This window comes from Callospermophilus lateralis, chromosome 16 (genome assembly GCF_048772815.1).
Source record: "Callospermophilus lateralis isolate mCalLat2 chromosome 16, mCalLat2.hap1, whole genome shotgun sequence".
NCBI classification, from domain to species: domain Eukaryota; kingdom Metazoa; phylum Chordata; class Mammalia; order Rodentia; family Sciuridae; genus Callospermophilus; species Callospermophilus lateralis.
In genome coordinates this window covers 89,369,029-89,390,300 of record NC_135320.1, presented here as the reverse complement: position 1 = coordinate 89,390,300, position 21,272 = coordinate 89,369,029, and the positions used below count along the sequence as shown (strand labels likewise).

The 21,272-nt window shown below is 53.3% G+C and overlaps 1 protein-coding gene across 1 annotated transcript in view; it reads left to right on the top strand.

The window, feature by feature from the left end:
- The first annotated feature begins 4,044 nt into the window (after positions 1-4,044).
- Positions 4,045-21,272, top strand: part of Slc45a4 (solute carrier family 45 member 4) — a 71,358-nt gene continuing 54,130 nt past the window's right edge. Inside the window, exon 1 of the mRNA XM_076836001.2 lies at positions 4,045-4,114. The gene's annotated coding sequence lies outside the window, so the exon portion shown is untranslated. The remainder of the gene's footprint in view (positions 4,115-21,272) is intronic.

The window sequence follows — 21,272 nt, the reverse complement described above, 5'->3', positions numbered from 1 at the left end:
TGCCAGGTGCAAAGGTCCAGAGCTGGGCTCAGAAGGGTGGCATGGGCAGTTGGTCCCCTGGTGTGACCAGGCAAGGGGCCAGGAGGAAGAATGCAGAACTCCTCGCCCAGTCAACTGCACAGGAACTTGCCATTTCACCAGCCCTCCAGCCTGCACTCTGGGGCCCCATTCCCGCCATTTAGCTTGAAGTCTTCCTACAAACAGAAAGACTGGCATTGCTCCCTGAACCTCAGTTTCCTTGTCTGGGAAACGGGACTTTACTTCTGGTGCATGCAGAGGACTGAGGACAGGGGATGGGTAAATATAAATGAGTGTTCCCTCTCCTCTCCTGCACACTTTATCTGTTCTGCAGAACACCTTCTGCCTCTACTGTTGCCCAGGGGATTTGCCACAAGACCCAGAGGCGGGAGTCTCCCAACACTGAGCTATGAGCCACTCGCACATGACCACCAACCTGCAGCCAGCTGGGATGGGTCACTGCAGGAGGATGCGGAGTGCAAAATGCCACACTTCATTCAGAGATGAACAGGAAAGAATTAATGGCCAGGGATGACAGGATGGGTATCCTTCCTTCATCATCATGCTGTTCACCCTGCACCTGATCAAAGGCACCCCAGCTGTGAATCCTGGCTTGTCACCTACCAGCTGTGCAGCTGCAGGTAACAGCCTCTTGTGTCCCAGCCTCTTTGTCTGCAGGAGGACACCCATGTCGGGGGACGGTGTGTGCACACAGGGCCAGGTATGAGAGGAACACAGAGCTGCTCAGGAGTCTACAGGTGAGGTGGGAGATGAAGTCACAGACTCAGACAGTGATGGAGTCGTCATGCCCAGGTGCCTCCCAAGCACCAGGGAGGTCAGTGTGCTTTACAAACAAGGATGCAGGATCTGCTTCATAGTTTGTGGAGGTGCTTGTTAGACTGTTGAGCATTTGAAGACAGTGACAGCCCTTGGAACTGAGGCATGGAACTCTTCTGAGCAGAGCCCATGTGAGTACACAGGTGCATGCTAGGTCCTTCATGGAGGTGTTTCACACACAGGTAGTAGCCACGCTTGCCCAGCTCTGGAGCCAGGCCAGATCCAGGTCTTTTTGACTCCTGGGCAAGAGGCCCGCTCTGTGTCAAGCTCACTCCTCACAGGAGAGGACCCCATTCCCAGGCTTCCACATACAAATGGACAGCAGAGCCACGGACACAGATATATCTTACTGCACTTCTAAGAGGCAGCAGCTGGGATGAGGCCCTCACTAGCCGGGCTGTGACAGAGTGCTGTCAGGGTGGCCCTGCCCTTGTCCTCTTGCATGTGCATGCATACACATGTGTGCAGGCACACATGCAAGTGTGGGGACATGTTTTTCCTTAACCCTACTTTGTCTCATCTTTGTGTCTAACTCCGAATTACAGAAGTAAATTAACTGGATGTTTCCTCATCCAGCCTTAGAAAGCATTTTCCAAATTCTGTCCTCATGAAAACTTCTACACACACTTTCATGCATTCATTTATTCTTCAAGAAATATTTCTAAAGCACCCAATGCAAGTCATATCCTATGCTGTGCTCCATGTCTGCAGCTAATTAGCCACTCCCCCACTACATGAGTTTCCGACTCCCTTATGGGTTTCTTAAGGAGAAAGACCAATTGTGTTGCAAGCTCCAGTGCCAAAATCCAGGAAGCGTGTGGACATAATAGGCACATGCTAACACAGTTGCTTGCTGATGAATGAAAATGGAAAAGGTTCAACAAATGCCATAACCAGTGAATACATAAAGTTACTAAATCATTACTTGGTGCTCCTTACTGTCTTTTTAAAAAGCATGATTTTTTTCATTATTTTATTAAAGCCTTGTGACAACTGTGAATTAGGTATTATTAGAATGCTCGTATCCAGATGAGGACTCAGGGAGGTTCAGGAAGGCTCCCAAGTCACACAGTTGGCATGCAGCACAGCTGGAATTGCCTCTGGCCACCAGAGTTAAAATCAACAGGGGAGGCAGATACTTAGCAATGAGACCCACAACTGTCAGGTGCAGCTCTGAAGCCTATGCACACACCACTGGCATCCTGCTTGTCCTTCGTGGAGGTGTTTCACACACATGGAAGGGCATACACATCTTGACTGCACAGCTGGAGAAATTGTCACAAACTGAGCACACTGTGTTACCAGCATCCAGACAGGATACCGTCAGCCCCCCGCTGCACTCTCCACATCTGCTCCTGGCCCTGGCACCCCTGTCTTGATGCTAACCACTGTTCTGACTCCTAACACCACCCACACATCTACCCCATGTACATGGGAACTTGTAATTTTTAAAAATGTCTGACATTTTTGAGAAGGGGTGCTGGTGACTGAATCCAGAGCCTAGCACATATTAGGCAAGCACTGAGCTACATCCCCACCCTTTCTGTTTTTTGAGACAGGTCTAAGTTGCCAAGGTTGGCTTCAATCGTGCGATCCTCCTGCCTCAGTCTCCCAAATAGCTGGGATTACAGGTAAGCAGCACCATGCCCAGCAATGTGACTTTTGCTCAGCATTACTCGTGAGAGCCATCCAATGGAATCAAGTGTGTAGTTATAGGTTATTCACTGTTGTCATTCCACTGAGTGAATATGTCACAATTTATGTATCCCTTTAATCATTGATGAGCATTAGGGTGCATTCCAGTTTGGGTGTACCATAAACAGTGCTGCTATGAACAGAAATACAAAGTTAGGTGTGTTTCTAGGAGGGGCACTGCTTGGTAATCAAGTGGTTCCTAACAGATTTCCAAGGTAGCTGGGTGCCTTGCATCCCCATAGGCAAATGTAGGAGAGTTCCAGTTGCTCTGCTTCCACGTCAACACTTGGCATTGTCATTTTTTCCCCATTTTAGCTGTTCTGCAGGCTCCATTGGCTACTTTGTTTCTAAATTCCTTCCAAATTGTTGACGTGCATCTTTACCATCTCTATTTTCAGATGAAGACACCAAAGCTTTGAGAGTGAAGTAATTTGTCCAAAGCCTCTTAAACCCTGGCACAGGCTTAGAGCTCTGATGCAAACACGGCTCTCTCACCTTGCCCATCCTTTTCTCTTTTTGTTTATTTGTCCAGCTGCCTTTCCAACTTCGTCTTGATGGCTTTCCAACAGTCCCCTCCTGGGGGTTATGAAAATTCCACACGTGGGGAGTACCTGATCTTTGCCCCTCACCCCCGCCCCTGGTGCCCCACAAAAGGTCAGTCCTGCAGCGGGAGGCCATGCCCTCAGGAGGCTTGAGTCCTGCTTCCTGCCCACTACTCCAGGAGAAGAAGGTAGTAGAGGGTAGACTATGAGGAAGGGGTGGGATGGACGTCCCAGGAGGGGACTGGCCAGCGCCCTGAGCAAGGAAGAAAGTTTGCCGGGGTGGGGTTGGGGATGGGGGCAAGTTACAAGGAGAACGTTTGCTGCCCAGGAAGAGGGTGCAACCCCTACAGCAGGGGCCCGACCCGTCTCGGTACTGGTAGAGGGCGGTGTTTGCTCGTGGCTGGGAGGCGGGGAGATGGTGACTCCGCTCCCTGACCCCTTGGCTATAGCAGGAAAGTGGGGGAAGGAGAGGGGCATGGGAAAGTGGCGGGGGCGCGCGCAGGGGTCCCAGTCCCGCGGCCACCGAGGGGGAGGGAGTGCGCTCATGTCGCGGAGGGGATCAGGGATCCAACAGCCTGGACACGCGGACAGGGGGGAACAGCTGGGGGCTCACGCGGAGGAGGCCCGCGGGGCGGGGCTCCAGGCCGTGGGCGGGGCCCCTAGGAGGGCGGGGCCGCGTGCGCCGGAGGCGGCCAATGGGCGCGCGCGGCGCAGACCCCGCCCCCGAGGCCGCTGCATAGTCATGAGGCGCAGGCCGGCGCTGCGTCAGCGGAAGCGGCGCGGAGCGGCTGTTTCCGACCCGATAAAGCGGCGTTGTCCCCGCGCGCCGGCCGCAGCCTCGCAGCGCTCGCTCTGCGCCAGCGTCGCTGACTGACGGATCCCCCGGCTGGCCGCCGAGGGCGCAGCCGCCTCCCGGACGCCCCGCCGCCGCCTCAGTGCGCCCGGGGCCCGCGCCGAACGCCCGCCGCCCGCCCGGCCGGCCCGCCGCCCCGCCGCCCCGCGGCCCCGGCCGGAGAAGACAGGTGAGCGGCCGCGCCCGCCCGCCCGGCCCTGCCGCACCTGACACCTGCCGCCGGCACCTGCCGCACCCCCCCATCCTCTTTGCGAGTCCTGGCCTCGAACTCGTGGCCGCCCCCAGCCCCGCGATTCCCTCTCCTGGGGGGCATCCGCACTCCTCTGGCCTGGCGCTGGCTCCCCCGGCGCCCCGCCCCCACGCCTGGCCCCTTTCCTTCCCGACTGCACCTGCCCTTCCTCGACCGCATCCCAGCAGCCTCCTCGAGCATCCCAGGCCCCCACCCCGCAGTGTACACCCTCTTTTGGATCGACCCGCCGCTTCCATCCATCAGCATCTTCGTCACCCCCAGTGCTCCGGTTCTTTGCCCAGAGAGGAGCCTGACGCCTGTCGTTCTTGTGAGACTCCCCACCTGCCGCGCCCCCCAACTTCTGAGAGTTCAGCTTCTGTGCCCATCACAGAAATGTCCCCCACCCCTTCCCTAACCCTCTCTTCTTCCCAGCACCCACGCCCCTCGGCCCCCTGTAGCGCTGCTAGTGTCCCGCCTGGGCTCGGAGCCTGCCCCTTGGGCTGCGGCTCTGCCCTGTGTGTTATCGGTACTGTCCCTTCTAGATGCCCTTATTTCCTGAGGCCGACCTTGTCCCTGGAAGAAGGGCCAGAGCGTCCGTGCTCCAGGTTCACAGCCTCTGTTGTGGAGACCCCTGCACGTATCTCTGGACTTAAAAACACCCACTTTTTTCACTGACACCCCCTATTCTTTCGGGCCCTTGAGTTTAACCCATTCCTCCCCAAAGTGAGCTACTTCAGGGGCTCCCCAGGAGCCCAGTCCTGTGAGGGCTTTTCCTGGGAAGGTATGTTCATATGAGGAGCACAGCTTGCTGGTTAATTATCTCTAGTGATTTTAGAAGGTGGGGCCAGCAAGGAGTGGGAAGGGGCACTTGGTCTTCTAGGGAGCCTTGGGCCCCTGATGAAGTGTGGCTGCAGATCCACAGACTGAGCCCTTGGGACTGGCCCTCTGCCCAATCTGGCACCTCATCCAGTTCCAGCAGAAGGAGGCTTGTAGCTCCTTATTATTGGGTGCTGTTTTCTAGACCAGCACCTAGGGACCCCGGAGGGTGTAAGCTGAGTGATTGTCGTAGGTCCAGAGGCTATGACTAATGGGGCAAAACATTGCTGGACCTCCCCAGTACTGTGTCCTGTGCTTTTGTTCCCTGCAGTGGCAGACAGGTAGGATGAGGTAGAAATCTTTCTCGGCTATTTTGTTCTTGTAGTAGGAAAGGGAAAGAAAATGAGAAACTGGAAGATTGTTTTACTTATTAAGAAGTGTGAGAATGGTTGGCCATCAGAACCAGGAACACCCACCTGCCTTGAACAAATGTGAATGATTTCCTCACTTTTCTGGTGGATCTGAATTAACATACTAAAAGAGCCAATGGAGTCTGAGTGCTCTGGAGAGTTTACAAAGGCTGTGTGAGAATGGGGAAGGGCAGCAGTTGTGGCCTGAAGCCCCCTGGCTCCGGGTGGAGATTCAGGCAGGATAAGAAATCAGATGCTGTGGGGAGAGGCTGGGGAAGTGGGTCGTTCTGAAATCAAGGATTTCAATCCCATTCAGCCTAATTGTTTTTGTGAATGCCAGTGAAAAGGAAAGTAGATCATTTGACATCTTTGAAGTGCATATTAGGTGTGCAGAGGTGGGTCTGTCTGGAACCCGTGTCCTGGGGCCCTGGGAGTGGGGACGCTGCCATGGGGGTTGTTCACTTCCCTCACAGAGACACTGTGTACTGCAGCTTTGGCCCTTTTTGCCTCCTGAAAGCAGGTCAGATTGGACTGGGTGATCTCCAGGGTGGCTTGTAGCTTGTAACACCCTCCTAACTTTGCTGATTGGGGAAGAGGGAGTGGGGGAGGGGCCTGTAAACCTGAGTCTGCCCCCTTCAGGGAGCAGGAGATCCCCACCTCCATCCGCCCTGCAGATCTGCAGGGGAGGAGAGGGCTACGGCTACGGCTAAGGCTACAGCTAAGGCTGCGGCAGTGGCAGCTCCCCCGTGCTCGCTGGAGGAGGAAGCTTGGGAAGGCGTTTAAGCTGATGCTTAGGTTGCCTGGTGTTGAATTGATTTCATCTCTGCTGTCTGAACACAGATGAGGACAGACAAGGGGCAGCGTTGAGGTTGGGGCTGCTGCTGCTATCATTTTCCAACTGTGGCATTTCCCTCTGCCCGTGCCCTCTCTTGCTCATGTTGAGGGCCCCGAATTCCAGCTTTGGGTAGCTAGCAAGAGTGGTTTGTGACAGCCCCACGGCCTGGCATGGAGTGAGGGTTACTGGTGAACACTGTAGGTGGCAGACAACCTCAAATTGCCAGTGCCCTTCTTGGGAACACCCCTGGCAGAGCTATGTCTGTAATTTGTGGAGCTGGAATGTGCTGGAAGCCGTGTTCCTGTAAAGGATGGGCGAGGACGCAGCTCCACACTTGCCTCCTGTGGTTTTCCATGTTCTTATCACATCATAGTTCTGTTTAAGGTATACTTAGTGAAACACATTAGAAGGGTGCTTTGACTTTAGGCCAGGGGATAGGGAACATTTTAGCTGTGCTGAGTGACAGTTCAGCAGAGGAACAAGCACCACTGATGAAGAGCAGCCATATGGTGGGGGGGTGAGAGGACCCCAGGAGCACGAGTCTGCAGAGGGCCAGAGCTCCGCACCTCCCCCACTGGCTCCTAAACAAGGTCCCCTTGTTTAGATTAGCGTAAGTGCCCCACCAAAATCAATGAACAAGGATCTTTTTAAATGTGGAACTTTCAAAATGTGCTTCAAGTGGCCTTTTTTTTTTTTTTTTTTTGGTATCAAATTCTGAGCCTCTTTGAAATGAGGCACATTTTTCAGAGAACTGTGAGACCTGCATGCCTGGGGCAGGGACTGGGCTCTGCCCAGAGCCAAGAGAGAAACTTGACCAGGCTGTGCCATAGGCACTTCCAGCCCCTGCCCACTTGGGTGGAGGTGGGGTGAGAAACCTTCAGGGGAGGCCTGATAGTGTTGGTCAGGTGGCTCTCTTGGCAGGGGACTTACAAAGAGGCGTTTTAGAAGATTAAAGTGTGCTTGGGCTTGGGGGTTGCAGCAAAGCCCTCCTGCTGTGAGACTTTTGGTGCCCTCCTCCTAATAGATTTTTCCATCTAAAATGTGCATTCCCAGGAGTCCTGTGGAAGCCCTGGATGCCAATGCCCGAAGGCCTGCACAGTCGGGTGGGTCACCTGTTAAGCTCCTATCTCCAGTTAGGCACATTACTGTTTTCTTGAGGGAGGCCGAGTTCCCTTTGGCTCTGGGCCCTTGGGTGAGAAAGCAGGATTTTTCTTTTTTCAAAAAAACCACTTTCTCTTGCATGTCGTCCTCAAGGCCACCTTCCTGTGCAGTGAGGGCTCCAAAACTCAGGTTCACTCCCAGAGCCTTTGGAGCTCCAAGGAAGGTGTGCTTTGTGCTGGGCATTTTGCTCCCAGTGCAGGAATGAGAGGGTGCCATCTGTTCCCAAACGGGACCCAGGGATCCTCACCTACCCCAAGGGGTTTGTGAAACTGTCTCAAGTCACAAAGGGCGGCCACTTGCCCTCCCACCTCTGCTTGGCGGGAAGCCCAGGTCCGGGAGGCATTGTTCAGACCGAAGTCTTGGTGTTTTCATCCCCTAAACCTGTAGAAGGATTTTGCTGGCAGCGAGAGGAAGCCACATTCCTGAACCAAGCCCAGGGTGCTTAATTTACCATGCTGGAGTTGCCCCTCCCACCCCCAGTCTGCTGCCCGCAGCGTGTGGATTGCTGTAGTTTATGGTCTCTCCTGGGCTTCTGCCTGTCCTCTGACCACTTGCATTGGTTGGCAGAAGGAAAGGGAGCTCTTGAGTGAGACTGACTAGCAGACCCTCAGAGTCTGCACCCTTTGGCGCAGGTGCAGCGGTCCCTGCACTCACACCTTACTCGCAGCTTTAAGCAGTCACTCAGGTGTAATAAGTCCTCTTCACCTGTCCATCACCCATGATAGAGTTATCACTCTGGGGAAATGTGTGAATCCTAAGGAGTGTGAGTTTGGAGTGGGAAGGGAGTATTTTTGCATTGATTTTTGTTTGGTTGTGTTGTTTTGGTGCTGGGGGTTGAAGTCTGCCTCCCAAGCCAGTGAACATGGCTTTTGTTTTTGTTTTTTTTTTTTTTTTTTGAGGGGAGGGGTTTGAAGGCTCTGAAGTGGAGGTGAAGCCACTTTTTAGAAGTGTGCTGGGCACAGGGGAAGGGCTAGCCAGCCAGGAGCTGGTAGAAGGCCACTTTCTCATCAGTGGTCGTGGATTAAGTTAGGACTGTGTTAGTGTCAGGTCGTGTTGAAGCAGGGCTTTCCAGCATTTCTGCTCATGAGTTAAATAAAATAACTTTGAAGAACTATGGACATATGTCAATATTTTTCTCATAATTTTAAATAGCTGTAAAAGGTGTTGTTTCTAGAATCTGGAAGGCATTTAAAATGAGTAGGTCAGTGTGCTGCTGGTTTTAGAAATAAAGTAAGTGCCCTGATGATTCCGCACCCACCACTGGCTGCCTCTAAAACAGCGTGAAAATTGCATCTTTCTTTTTTGTCCCTAAACTTGTGTTTGCTCTATGTTCCTCTTGGAATCTTATCTAATGCAATGTGCCTTTAAACTTGAAAGTGTTTTCAGTGGGCATTCTTCTTTCTTTTCCTGTGACAAAAGTACATGTAAATCACAATTTACATCTCTTTAATGTAAAACATCCCTTTAATCCTCAGGCCATTAACCCAATCCAGAACAATGTGTTTGTCTTTGTGATCCCCCACCCCATTAAGGGGATTGAACCCAGGAGTGCTCTACCACTGAGCTACATCCCCAGCCTTTTTAATTTTATATAAAGATAGAGTCTTACCTCAGCCCCCTAGTCACTGGGATTATAGGCGTGTGCCACTGTACCCATTGTAGTTATCAGTACAGAATTGATCACAGAAGCGAAAATGTCATAGATCTTCATAAGTAGTTACTGAATGCAAAAAATAAAAAGAAGGGGTTCTCAAAGAGCTAGATGGGGGTACTTTTAAGGTGCCTGAATTAGGGGAATTTCTGACTGCCCTGGTGCCAGGTACAGCTCTGCTGCTGAGTCTCGGTGAAGAACGCCTCCCCTTGCCCAGGTGGGGAAAGGGGAGTATGGAGGTGGTTGCGTGGTGGTAGGGCCTGCAGCAGGGTACTGCGGCTTCCACCAGGGCTGTTTCTCAGTTTTAGGAAGCAGTTTGTGGGTCTCAGGATCTTAGGGAGTTCCCCGGTGGTCTGTGTCGACACACCCTCAAGTGCAGCCTGCGGGCGTGCTGGGTATCGCTGGGTATCACTGTGCTTGGTGCAGGGTGAAACCCTGTACCGTGTTGGCTTGTGACACAGAGCTGCTCCGTCTTAAACCTTAGTATTTAGCTGCATGCTGTCTAAATGCAGTGTGCTAAAGGGTGAAATGATGAATTTCCTGAACATGCATGGCTTGGTTAATGGAGTGCATTTTTATTTGGTTGGGTTAAAATGTAAGCCTTTGGAATTGTGCCTTGAGTTAAATTTTAATTTGCCAGAAAGATGTGTTAGAAGCAGAAAAGACTGAGGTGGCTGGGTCTGGGCTCCCCAGGCTTTGCCTGGCAGGAATCCAGTGCCCTATCTGCTCTTGGTCCCTCAGGGTCAATGTGTCTTCTCTGCCTAGGGCCATCTGAGTGTTCCTGGGGTCAGGGCCTTTTGGTGGGCTGGGGGTGCTGATGAAGAGGAGATTGGCTGGGGGTTGGAAGGTGGCCCCCTTCCAAAGCCTGGGATGGGGTTGGTATGGGGAGCCCCGAGGGCTTGCTCAGATCTGAAATGCTGCCAGAGCAGAGCCATTTATTATTTTTAGCCTAAAAGCCAACTGATATTTGGTATGAGAATAAGTTTAGTAATTAAATGACAACAACAAATTACCTTCACATGTAGAAACAGAGCACCATGGACTCAGCCCTGGGGCTTGACACTGTGCATAGTTCATGACCTAGGGCGGGCCTGTGACTGCAGGCAGGGTGCAGGCTGCTCTGGGGTTTGGCCACTCATCTTCTGCCCCACCTCAGGGGCCCACTGAGGAACACTTCAGTGTTTGGGGAGGTCACCACGCCCTGGGACTGTGGGCCAGCGCCTGGTCCTGGGGGCCAGTGAAGAGAGCAATTGGCTCCAGACCTTGTTCTGGGAACCCTGTGGTGTATCCCAGCAGCAAAGAAGGGGCTGGGTGACATAGTCCCACACCACCCCAAGAACAAGTGAGCAGGCCTGGAAGGTGGCCCCTCCTCGACCTCCTCTCTCACGCTGCCAGTGCTCACATCTTCTTGGCATTGGGGATTTCTGTACTGAAATTAAGGTTTCAGGCTCTTGAACACTGAGAAGTGCTCTGTGCCAAACGAAGGAGAGCAGATCCAGCGAGTTGGGTTGTTTCTAGAATCCCCCATGCTCACCTGGGGCTTCTCTCCTATGCACATCTTCTCCCAGCCAGGTGTGCTGCAGGAATGCTAGAGTGGCTGTTATTGGCCTTTTCCCTGAGACTCCCTTCCTGGTGGCTGGGTGGAGAGCACAGGGAGAGCATGCTGCCCGGTTCCCTGTCCCTCGGGGGACAGGTGTCCCCTGCATAAGCTGAAGGGTAGCTTAGCACTGTGTATAGCATTTTTAGCCCAGCATTGAGTTATCCAGATGTCTGAAATGTTTTTAATTCCTAAAAAGATGGGGAAGGCCTGTGCCTCTCCTTCAGTGGGAACAGTACAGTGCCCAGCGTGACCATGAAGGAATGCAGGGCTACCACAGCTGGCAGGACCACCATGGCTTTGAGACCTTGACCCAGAAGCCACCTGGCGCCTACAGCTCCACCTTCTGCATGGTCACTGGGGAGCACAGGGTGTTTGTTCCTAACATTTAGTAGACCCTTAAGGAATAGCAGTGTCAGCCATTGACTCAGCCCTGGGCCACACTGAGCACTGGGCCCCCTCTCCCTGACAGAGCCCACAGGGGGAGGGTGAGCGACCTGCCAAAGCTGCGTGGTAGAGGGTGAGCAGAGCCTGCCCAGGTGTTGCCTGGCTCCCAGCTCTCACGCTGCCCCTGCTTAAGAATGCTGCATGTTTTCTGCACAGAGCAACAGGGACGTGCCATTCATCTTCATATGCCACCTCACTGTTGGTGCCAGGAGGGTGCTGGCCCTGGAGGCTGTGGCACCAGGCCTGCATCCCCACACCACACTTACCCAGCCAGGAGCGTGACAGGAAAAGGACCCCAGCAATTGACTCATCCCTTGTGTTGGTGCCATTGGTCTTGAAGTACCACTTGGTTGAATTCCTAGCGATTTCTGTCGTGTTGGCCAGTCAGCTTGCTTGGCTTTCTTGGGTGCCTAGTTCAGCCTGTGACTGTCACTTGTTAGGTGAGGCTATAGCTTTGGAAGTGCTGGGCCGTTGGTGATCCATTCTTTTCCAAAGATGCTCACCAGGTGAGCTACTCCAAACGAAGTTTCTGGGTGCAGATGCTAAGGAGACTGCTGATCACAGTCAGTCCTAAAGAACTAAAGTTTGTCATGGACGTTTGCAGATGTAGCTGAAAGCACTGAACATGGTGTGATAATGGCATCCACACGCCATGGCCCAGCATCAGTGACTCTGTTGATGTATTGCTTGTCTTGAACTTTAAGAGACAGTAGCTGTGGGAAGATGTGAATATGGAGGCCTGTGGGAGCAGGCTGGCCGTGTACCCAGAGTCAGGCCAGTCAGTCAGGGAGCTGCCTGGGGGGTTTGGCGCCCTGCCCAGCATGATAGCCTCATGGGCAGAGTGCTCTCTGCATGTGGACAGTGGGTGGCTAGGTGTGTGGAGCATGTGTGGAGCCTTTGCATGTTGAGCGTTGTTTCCTCTTTAATGCTGACTGTGTGTGGAAAGCATCGGTACCTTTTCACACAAGGGGTGTGGTGGTGTGTGGTCCAGGGCTGGGTGCCTCCTGGGGTGGAGCTTGGCACGTGTGCACCTGGTCCATCTCCAGCACACAGAAACAATAAGAAAGTAAGTAAACAAAATGGGAAACGTCTTGAGAGTGTGAGTCGCCATGGCAGCCCCCCGTATGGAGCAGGGTGAGAAGAGGGCCTCTGCTCCTGAGGTCCCTGGTGGGTCGGCGTCCTTGTTAGGGCTGGGGACTGGCTGGAGGCTGCGGCAGGGGCGGGGGGGGGGGGGGTGCCTGCAGATAAGGCTCCTGTGGGCGGTGCTGGCTGTGGCTGTCCAGCTGAGATAGGTCTTGCTTCAGTTCTGTGGCCCGTGGGAGACTGGAAGCCAAGTAAATGTAGGCCAAGCTTTCTGCCTGGTCACTATGTGGTTTGGAAGGTAGCTTTACAGCGTTTAATGTGGATTTCCTCATGGTCTCCCAGCACTCCGTCTGCCTGGGCCTTGTCCCCCCCACCCGCACAGTTCTCCTGTGGCTTGGGGGGGTCTTTGGGCTTGGACTGGGATCCCAGGCCTGCCTTCCCCACAGAGCATCTGCCTGCACTGCTGCCAGGTGGGACGTTCCTGCATCTAGCCATGTCCCTGCACCCTTTTTGTCAGTGTCTGCATGCATTTGACCTTAATGACTCAGGGAGGGCCCAGCTGTGATGATGATACTCCTAAAACGCCAAGTTCATTACACAGTGAAGTACCCGTCACCCAGCTGTGTCCTCTGTGAGCCGGGTCTGCTCCTGGAGCAGTGTGCTGGCCCTGGAGCAGTACGTGGGCCTGGGCATGGAGAAGCAGGGGTGTACCTCCCACAGTGCTGCTCCACCTCTTCATGAGGGCATGACCTCTTTCTCAGAGGCCCTGCCCACATGGGCTGGCCACCTAAGGGTACCACCTCCTAACAAACACCACAGCCTGGGAGGCAGCATGTGAATTCGAGGAGACACATGCTCAGACCACGGCTTAGCTGCTAGTGCTGGTAGCCTTCCCCACCACTAGAACCCGTTGAGGCTGTGCAGAGGTGCCGTTCCTTGAAGTCATCGCTGGTCTCCTGCCCCACGGGAGTCGCTGTGCATCTCCTCAGGCACTCAGAGGTGTGCCCGAGCAGGCTGTCTGCAGGGCCAGGTGGTTCAGAACTGACTTCTGGATCTGCTCCCGCATGTGGATGCAGTGATATCTGCATTTTGTGGAAGTGTAAGCTGAGGCTCAGAGCCCTTGAGAGACTTGCTGGGACTCCACCCCCTGGCTGGCTGTCCCTGCTGTAAGACAGGATAGTGGTGCAGCAGACGCCTTCTGGGAAGATGGAACTGGAGTGGCCTTGGCGTGTGTCCATTGGTTTCATATGTGTATATTTATTTAATTATAAATGGACACAGTACCTTTTTTTTTTTTTTTAAAGAATCTTCTTTTTTAAGATTTTTTTGGGACATAGTACCTTGATTTTTTATGTATCTATTTTTATGTGGCGCTGAGGATAGAACCCAGTGCCTCACACGTGCTAGGCGAGTGCTCTACCGCTGAGTTACAATCCCAGTCCGTCTGTTGGTGGGTTTTCTTTAATATTTATTTTTTAGTTGTAGTTGGACACAATACCTTTATTTTATTTATTTATTTTTATGTGATGCTGAGGATCGAACCCAGAGCCTTGCACATGCTAGGCTAGTGCTCTACCACTGAGCTACAACCCCAGCCCCACCGTCTATTGGTTTCTCTAAGTGGCCAGGGAAGAAGCAAGCCTGACTGGCAGGTGTCCTCAGGGCCAGGCCTGGATGGTGGCCTGGTCAGGGGCTGGCCCCCTGGGCTGTCATGCCAAGAGGGGCAGGGATCCTGTCTCTGGACCAAGGAGATGCAGACGAGATGGGGTAGATCCCACAAGTGCTGCTGTCTCCGGAGAGACTTTCACCTCCCTGCTGGGCTGTGCTCAAGGGGCACCCTGCAGCCATCCAGGGGGCTGCTTTAATGTTGTGATCCTCTGAGTGCAGCTTGGGTCTGAGGGCTTTTGTCTTTGAAGATAGTTTTTCTTTCATTCCATCCTGTGAAATGTCTAGTGCTAGGAAAAGCCCCAGAAAACTGTTGCAGCCTGTCCCAGGCCATCTGCCCTGTGCTTCCACCTGGGAGGTGCAGTGGCCAGGACTCCCTTGCCCCTACTGCTGCCAGTACTGTCTCTCAGGAGAAGAGACTGGGAGTAGGGCTGCTTGGCTGAGCCCACATGATCCCAGCTTTCTGGACCTCCTGGGTGCTGTAGACCAGGTGCCTTGTGTTGGGCGTCCTGCCCAGGGAAGCCAGGGAGGATCTGCAGTGCCCGATGCCACCAGGCACCTGGAGTTTGTGATAGTATTTAAACATAAAGGCAGTCTTCCAATGAGCAGTTATGCTCATTTTTTAGATGAAAGCTCTCCTTTTTATCTTCCTGGCAAACCGTGGCCCTGGGAATATCGGCCTCACACCGTGGGCCAGGACTACCAGTGTTTACGGGGCTCTAGGTCTGCAGCAACTGGACATGCGTCCCTCCTTCCAGGGGTCTGGGACTCTGGCTGTGCTACTCAGCTCTGTGAGTCCCAGGGCCCCAGCTATAAAACAGGCATGATAAAGCCGGGGCAACGTGCTGGGTGAAGTGAAGTGGGCTGAAGTGGACTTGCCCCCTGCCATCTGCTTGCCTGGAAGGGTTGCTGGCCTCCCAGCCTTGGGCCCTGCTGCAGCCAGAGACTGCACCTCGCAGCTCTTCTTCCCCTGTTAGGGTGCGCTTTCCCACCCTCCAGGGATCATCAAGCCCCTTCTTTGCCAACAGATAGATTGGTAGGTTCTGGCTGCTGCTTGATGCTCCTGTGGAACACCATGTATCTGGTGTCCCCATTGAGCTTCAGGGCCGCCTGGAGACCTTTGTGTGTGCCTCTGGGCAGCTGTTTGTTGCTGTATCACTCAGGTTCTGGTGCCAGAAAGCAGATGCCACCTGCAAGGAGGGGAGGGGAGGGGAATTAATGAAAGGTCCACAGGAAGGGGTGGGCAGGGTTGGGGATGATGACCACAGCAGGGAGCTTCAACCCTTGGTCCATGGGCATGGGGAGGGAGCAGGTACCAAAGCCACCTAAGGAAGAGAGGCTGTAGGAAAGGGTGGGTCTTCCCTGGAGGAGGCTAGGGGAGATGGGACCTCCAGGGACCTGAGGCTCTCCGCCCTGCAGCTTCCTGCCCCAAGTCCCTTTCTGGAGGGAGCTGCTGGCTATGTGTTTATGGTTTCATGGGGTCCTGCAGGGTGGGACCAGAAGGGGACTGCCTTGGCAGCGTAGCTGAGAGATCCCAGCTCAGAGCAGGGTGAGAAGTTTTAGGAGAGGTTTTAGGGTTCCTTGTGCCTCCTGGGCATGCACCACCTGGATTGAAGCTGTGGGGCCCTGAGAGCATTCGGTGGGGAGAGCTTTTGTTTAAGTCAGGTTTCTGTGTGCTGAGAACTTGAGTGACCTGCCTGGCCCTGTGCACCTGGTGGGCAGGTGTGGCAGGCTCTGAGCACCAAGCAGGGAAGGGAGCGGGTTCTTCCCTGGAATCTGGGCAGGAGCATGCAGGCTGGGTGCTTGTCTCATCTGGGGGGATGCCAGCATTTGCTAACGGGGGTCTGTGTGGAGTTTCCTCTCAAAGCATGGGAGCTGATGCCATGTGTGGGTTGTCTGGAGCACGCCACCCACCCCCAAGCAGGGTAGATTCACCCAGGGCACACTCCACACCCCTGCCTGCCTCCCTGATTGGCTTTATCTGACAGGGTGGCAGTTGTTTTATTTGTAGTTGTTGATATTTTGGTCCATGTCTCTGGGATCAGTTCTAGAAAATGTAGTTTGACTGTTGCTGTCTGATGTCATCCAGTGTATGTGTGGTAGCTGCAGAAGGTTCTGGCTCCTGTGATCTGGGCTGGTTCTTACAGTTTTCCCTAACTTAGAGCACCTTTCTATTTTCCTCTCCTGTTCCCCTTTGTGACAGGGTTTCACAGTCAACAGTCAAGACTGGCCTCAAATTCCACGGCTCAAGCAATCCTCCTGCCTCAGTCTCCAAAGTGTGGGACTACAGGCATGTGCTAGTTTTCTATTTTTCTTTGTTTCTTCTGCCTTTTTTTTTTTTTTTTTTTTTTTTTTGGTATGAACTAAAATTGCTCAACCAAGTCCTAAAGGAAACAAAAGGGAGGACCTACTTTTAAAAAATCACAAAAACATTATGTAATAACCACATCACAAAGAAAACTCCTTTAGCCAGTTGAGAGACCAAGTGGCTATCCCCCTCCCCCTGTCTCTAGACTGGGACAGTTTTAACGTTTCCTGGGCCATAAATGCTTTTGAATCTGGTGAAAGATGTGTGCCTCTCTGACAACACAAATTGACACAATTTTTTGTGTAACTTAGGTGACATTTGCAGGTCCCCTAATACCCAGCCAGGGAGAATTCTGCTTGCTCCCATGCACAGGGTGGGCCACTGCTCATCTCTGCATCCAGGAGGGTGATGACCAGTGGTCCTGGGAATTGCGTTGTGCTGTGTTGCGCTGCTGCTGTGCAGGCCCTCTGCTCCCGGCCCTGTAGAGATCAGCTACTGGCTGGTGCCGCATGTAGACCAAGGTTAACAGTGACTATGGCCACAGGACTCAGCCCCTGCCGGGCACTCACGCATCTGCTGGTTGTGTGGTCAGATGCCATCCCTAGTCACTGCCGGAGTGCTGTGGCAATGTAGCATTTGGGGAAACATCAGGGATTTAACATCAGCAGTGAGCACATCAGAGAAACAGGGTTGTCCAGAAGAACTAAGCAGGGTGACGTCGGACATTTGGTGGAGACGGGAGTTGGCAGCCAGGGACTGGCAGGTGGGAGGCCAGGTCTGGAACTGCAGCCTGGGGGGCCCGGTGGGACCTTCCTGCCAGCACGGAAGAGCCCTGGGAGAGGGCTCTTGTATTTTCTATCTGCAGTTCAACCTTTGCATCTGCATGTGTGCTTAATCCCACTCCCAGATGTGCACCGTGGTGCATTGTGTGCCAGGACCTGAAAAACTGCAGTTGTTCCATTTTATCCTTGGGGAATTGCTTCCAGGACCCTGGCCCATGCCAAAGTCCAGGATGGCCAGTCCCTGGTGAACAGCGCTGGTGTTTGCATGCAGCCTCTGTACCTGAAGTCATCTGTAGATTGCTTATAACCCTAATACAATGTGAATGCTTTGAAAAGAGTTGTTATACTATATTGTTTAGGGAATAACAAGAAGAAAAAACTTCATACATGTTCACTATAGATGTAGGGTGTTTTCTGAATATTTTCTTTTTTTAAAAATTTTTATTTTTTAGTTTTAGGTGGACACAGTATCTTTATTTTACATTTATGTGGTACTGGGGATTGAACCCAGTGCCTTGTGCATGCTAGGCAAGCACTCTACCACTGAGCCACAACCCCAGCCCTTTCTGACTATTTTCCATCTGCAGTTGTTTGGATCTGTGGATGTAGAAACATGCTGACTATATATATTCTCTTACACATAGTGGGATGTTATGTTACCATAGAAGGTGTAGATCATGTATTAGTGCATGTATTTATTTAGAAGATGAAGATATTTATGTAATATACTGCAAGTTATAATATATGCACAATGCACCCATATAATCGTACATGTTATGTCTGGTGTGGTATTATCTGTGTTCTTTGAGGCTGGCTGGCTATCAGGGTTTTTGATCTACAGTGGTTCACTTTTGCTGTGTTTCATCAAGGACTGTGGTCTGGAGTCACCTGGGAGCCCTGTGTTTTGGGCCTGCAGGCATGCAGGAGTGGAGGGTCCCTGGCACAGCTTGACCATGGCCCTTCCTGGGTTGGGCTGTAGGACCCAGAGCTGCAGCTCTTTCCAGCATTGACCATCAGTTTCCCATGAAACCCCCTTTGCAGGGGACACCTTGCATGTGGCTGCTCTTATAAGCCCAGGAGAACCAGATTCACATTCATAAGTCACCTCTGCAAGCCTTTGGTCTCTGGTATGGACAGTTGTTTCCATCTGCAGCTCTGCAGGCCGGTGTCCTTGTCTGAATGGTAAGCCACCATCTGAATAGCATCCTTGTCCTCCTAGACCTCACTCCAGATGAAAATCTGCTGCTCATAGAGGGGCTGAAGTAGGGCTGTTTCATATGGAGGTTTCCATTAGCCCAGGATTTCATCTCTTCCATGAAAAGAAAAAACCCAGCAGTTTCAGCTGTAGGCACAGCTCCCTCCAGAGGCTGCTCTGCTCTGTCCTTCAGAAGTGTGAGCGCAGCCTGCCTCCTTCTTCCCTCGCCTCAGCCCCTCTGTTCTGGCCTCTGCCCACCCCTCCCTGAAGCTGCCTTAGAAGGCCATTCGCATCCCAAGGCTCCAGCATCCAGTGCCAGTGTGCTGCCCTCTGCTCACTCCTCTTGGGACCAGCCCCTTGCCTTCTGCCTTCCCTCTTGGGAGTGGTGGGCCCTTCCTAACCTGGTCCCCACCCGTGCCAAGGACAAGCACCTGGAGGTAGCCTATTAGCTCTCATTGTGCCTAGCTGCCTGTCCTGCTTGTGTGGACAAAGATTCCTACAGAAAAGTGTGCCCACATGGGGCTTCTAGCCTGCCCCCTCCTCTTCCTGCCTTTGGGTGGCACCTTGTGAATAGGTGGGTACCCCAGGGGCAGAACTGCTGTCCAGGCTGAGCACACTGCATGCTGAGGAAGGCCAAAGCCAGGCATCTCAGCCTTGGGCCCAAAACAGTGCTGCATGCTGTACGCAGGCCACAGGCCTGGCAAAGCAGGCCCAGGTAAAAGGCCCAGCCCAAACCCCTGTCCCCACCGGCAGCATGTGAATGAGCATGTGGGCGCAGTGTTGCACATCGCCTCCTTGCTGCCGGCTTGCTGGTCTAGTTCTGGGCGGGAGTTAGAGTCAGGCAGCCGTTTCCTGAGGGTTTTTGCATAGTGCAGGGAAAGCAGAGGTGCTGGGAACACTGATCCCAGTTTGTCTGTGACTGCTCAGGGTGACAGGTGTCCTTTCTCCTGGGGCTTCTTCTTTCTTCTGGAGACGTCTTCTTTCTTCAGGGCCTTCTCTCCAGAGTGATGGCTCTTCTGTGCAGACATTTTTGCCCCAAGTCTCTCCTCTCGTGCGGGGAGCCCGTGAGGGCCACCTCCTGCCTCCCTTCCAGCTGGCTGTGTGAGCGTGCCGTCTGCTTCGATTTCCTCCTCTCTCTGGGGCTGTCTGCCCCTGTGTGCTCTTCCCACCCCTCCGAAACCTCGGCCTGCCCCTCCTCCTTCCCATGGGCTTTTCCAAACGAGCTTGAGAACCATTTGGCCCATTCCACACCTGATGAGGAGAGACCCACAGGTGCTGCTGGTGGAGAGCGAAATACCCAGGCTACCACCTGTGTGCCCTTCAGGACACTGGGGTGCTCAGTGGGTTCCTCGCCTAGGCTGTAAGTGGCTTTCTGTGAAGCATGTCCCTAGGTGTCAGTTTAGGGGTTCTCTGTAGGAATGCACAGGCCACCCGCTGCATTGCCTCTCCACAGGGAGGCTCAGGCCATCACTGGGATGGTGCAGATGGCTTGGACCAGAGGGAGACGGCCAGACTGCCTGGGTTCTAATCTCACATCTCTGGGCAAATGACGTGGTCTTCCATGCCTCAGTTTCTTTGTCTGTAAAATGGCGCTGATAATGGGATTACCTGCTTCGGATTGCTGTGAGTTAGTAGATATCCAGTTTTTAACGTGGAAATGGGTTCATAGGAAGTGCTTTCCAAGTTTTAGTTACAAATGCTGAACACCCACACGGAGCAGTTGAAGAGGCAGACTCTATGCAGAAACATACCCAGATACAACGCTCTGACTACCCATGAAGGCATAAGGAGGCGTGGCAGAGTGGTGAGGGATTTGGGGGTAAGCTGAGCTCACTTCTGGATCCACTGTTGAACCAAGGCCTTGATGAACAAAAAGGGCGCAGCTGAACATTCCGAACATCGGGACTCACACCCCATCAGGAAGAAGTAGCCAGTCAGGCCCAGGGTCACCTGGCGCAGAGGAGGCCACTGCTAGTGAAGGCGAGCAGGCTGGGAGGCACATTTCTGCCTGCTCAGGCTGGTGCGGGGTAGAGCAGGCGATCCTGGCAGGCCTCGGGAGTGCACCTGGTCCTCCTCTGCGCACCTTGGGTCCAGGCTCCGCAGAGCGTTGCAGGAGACTAGCTAGAAGAGGGTTTGGAGGGTTGAAATAGCAAGGGCTCAGAGGGCCTGGGGGGCTCGTGCCCTGGGAGCCGCCCCCACTCTGCCTTCCCAGGTCTGCTTGCAGGCAGCAGCAGGATCTGAAGAGGCCAGCAGCTCTGCCTGACCACTGGTCTGTGTGCCAGGTTCCCGGCTGAGTATCCTTTTTGGCCCAGCAAGGAGCTGCTGCAGTGGTGGCAGCCCTTGGAGAGGGGGATAGGCAAAAGACACATCTCACCTTTCATAGCGTCAGTTTTTTCTTGCTAGACTTTCAAAATGCCCCAAATACATAAGTAATTTTCACATCTGTACTGTCCTTAATTGCGTGCTCAATGACTCTTTGGCCACAGGACCAACATCCCTGCTGGGAGTGTTTCCTGCAGGAGGTGGAGGGTTAACAGGGACCTGGGGAGGAGCAGGTCTGCTCTCTGCCCTGGGCAGGGATTTCCTCCTGGAAAGGGCCTTTTTCTCCCCAGGTTGAGCTCACCTGTCAGTCATCAGGGCAGCTGAGTCATAGTGCCATGAATTAGCGTCTGCCGGGAAAGTTTTCTTAGTTGTGGTTATGTTTTCTACCTGTTAAAATTAGTCTTTTGCAGAAAGAGTTGTGTCGAGTTTACAGCTGTCTTGTGGGCCTCCTGCCGGTCCTGCAGGTCTTCTCCTGCCCAGGTGTGTGGCACAGGCTTTCAGAGCAGCCACTCTGCTTGCACCTTGTCATTTAACTTAGACCTGAGAGGTAACATGACCCAGTCAAGGTCACAGTGGTAGCTGGCCTGGGATTTATGCTCGCTGCTGTTTCTCAGTGTCCAGTGGCAGGGGCAGGCTGCAGGTGGAATGCTGGGGCCCACTGGAGGACCTTCCAGCTGAGGTTGAACTGTTAATTTGTTTGTTTGGCTTCTCTCTTTTTTTTTTTCTTTCTTTCTCCTTGCACTTGGGAGGAACCCAGGGCTTGATACTTGTAGGCAAGTGCTCTACCAGTGAGCTGCACCGTCAGGGAGCTTTATTGCAAGGTTAA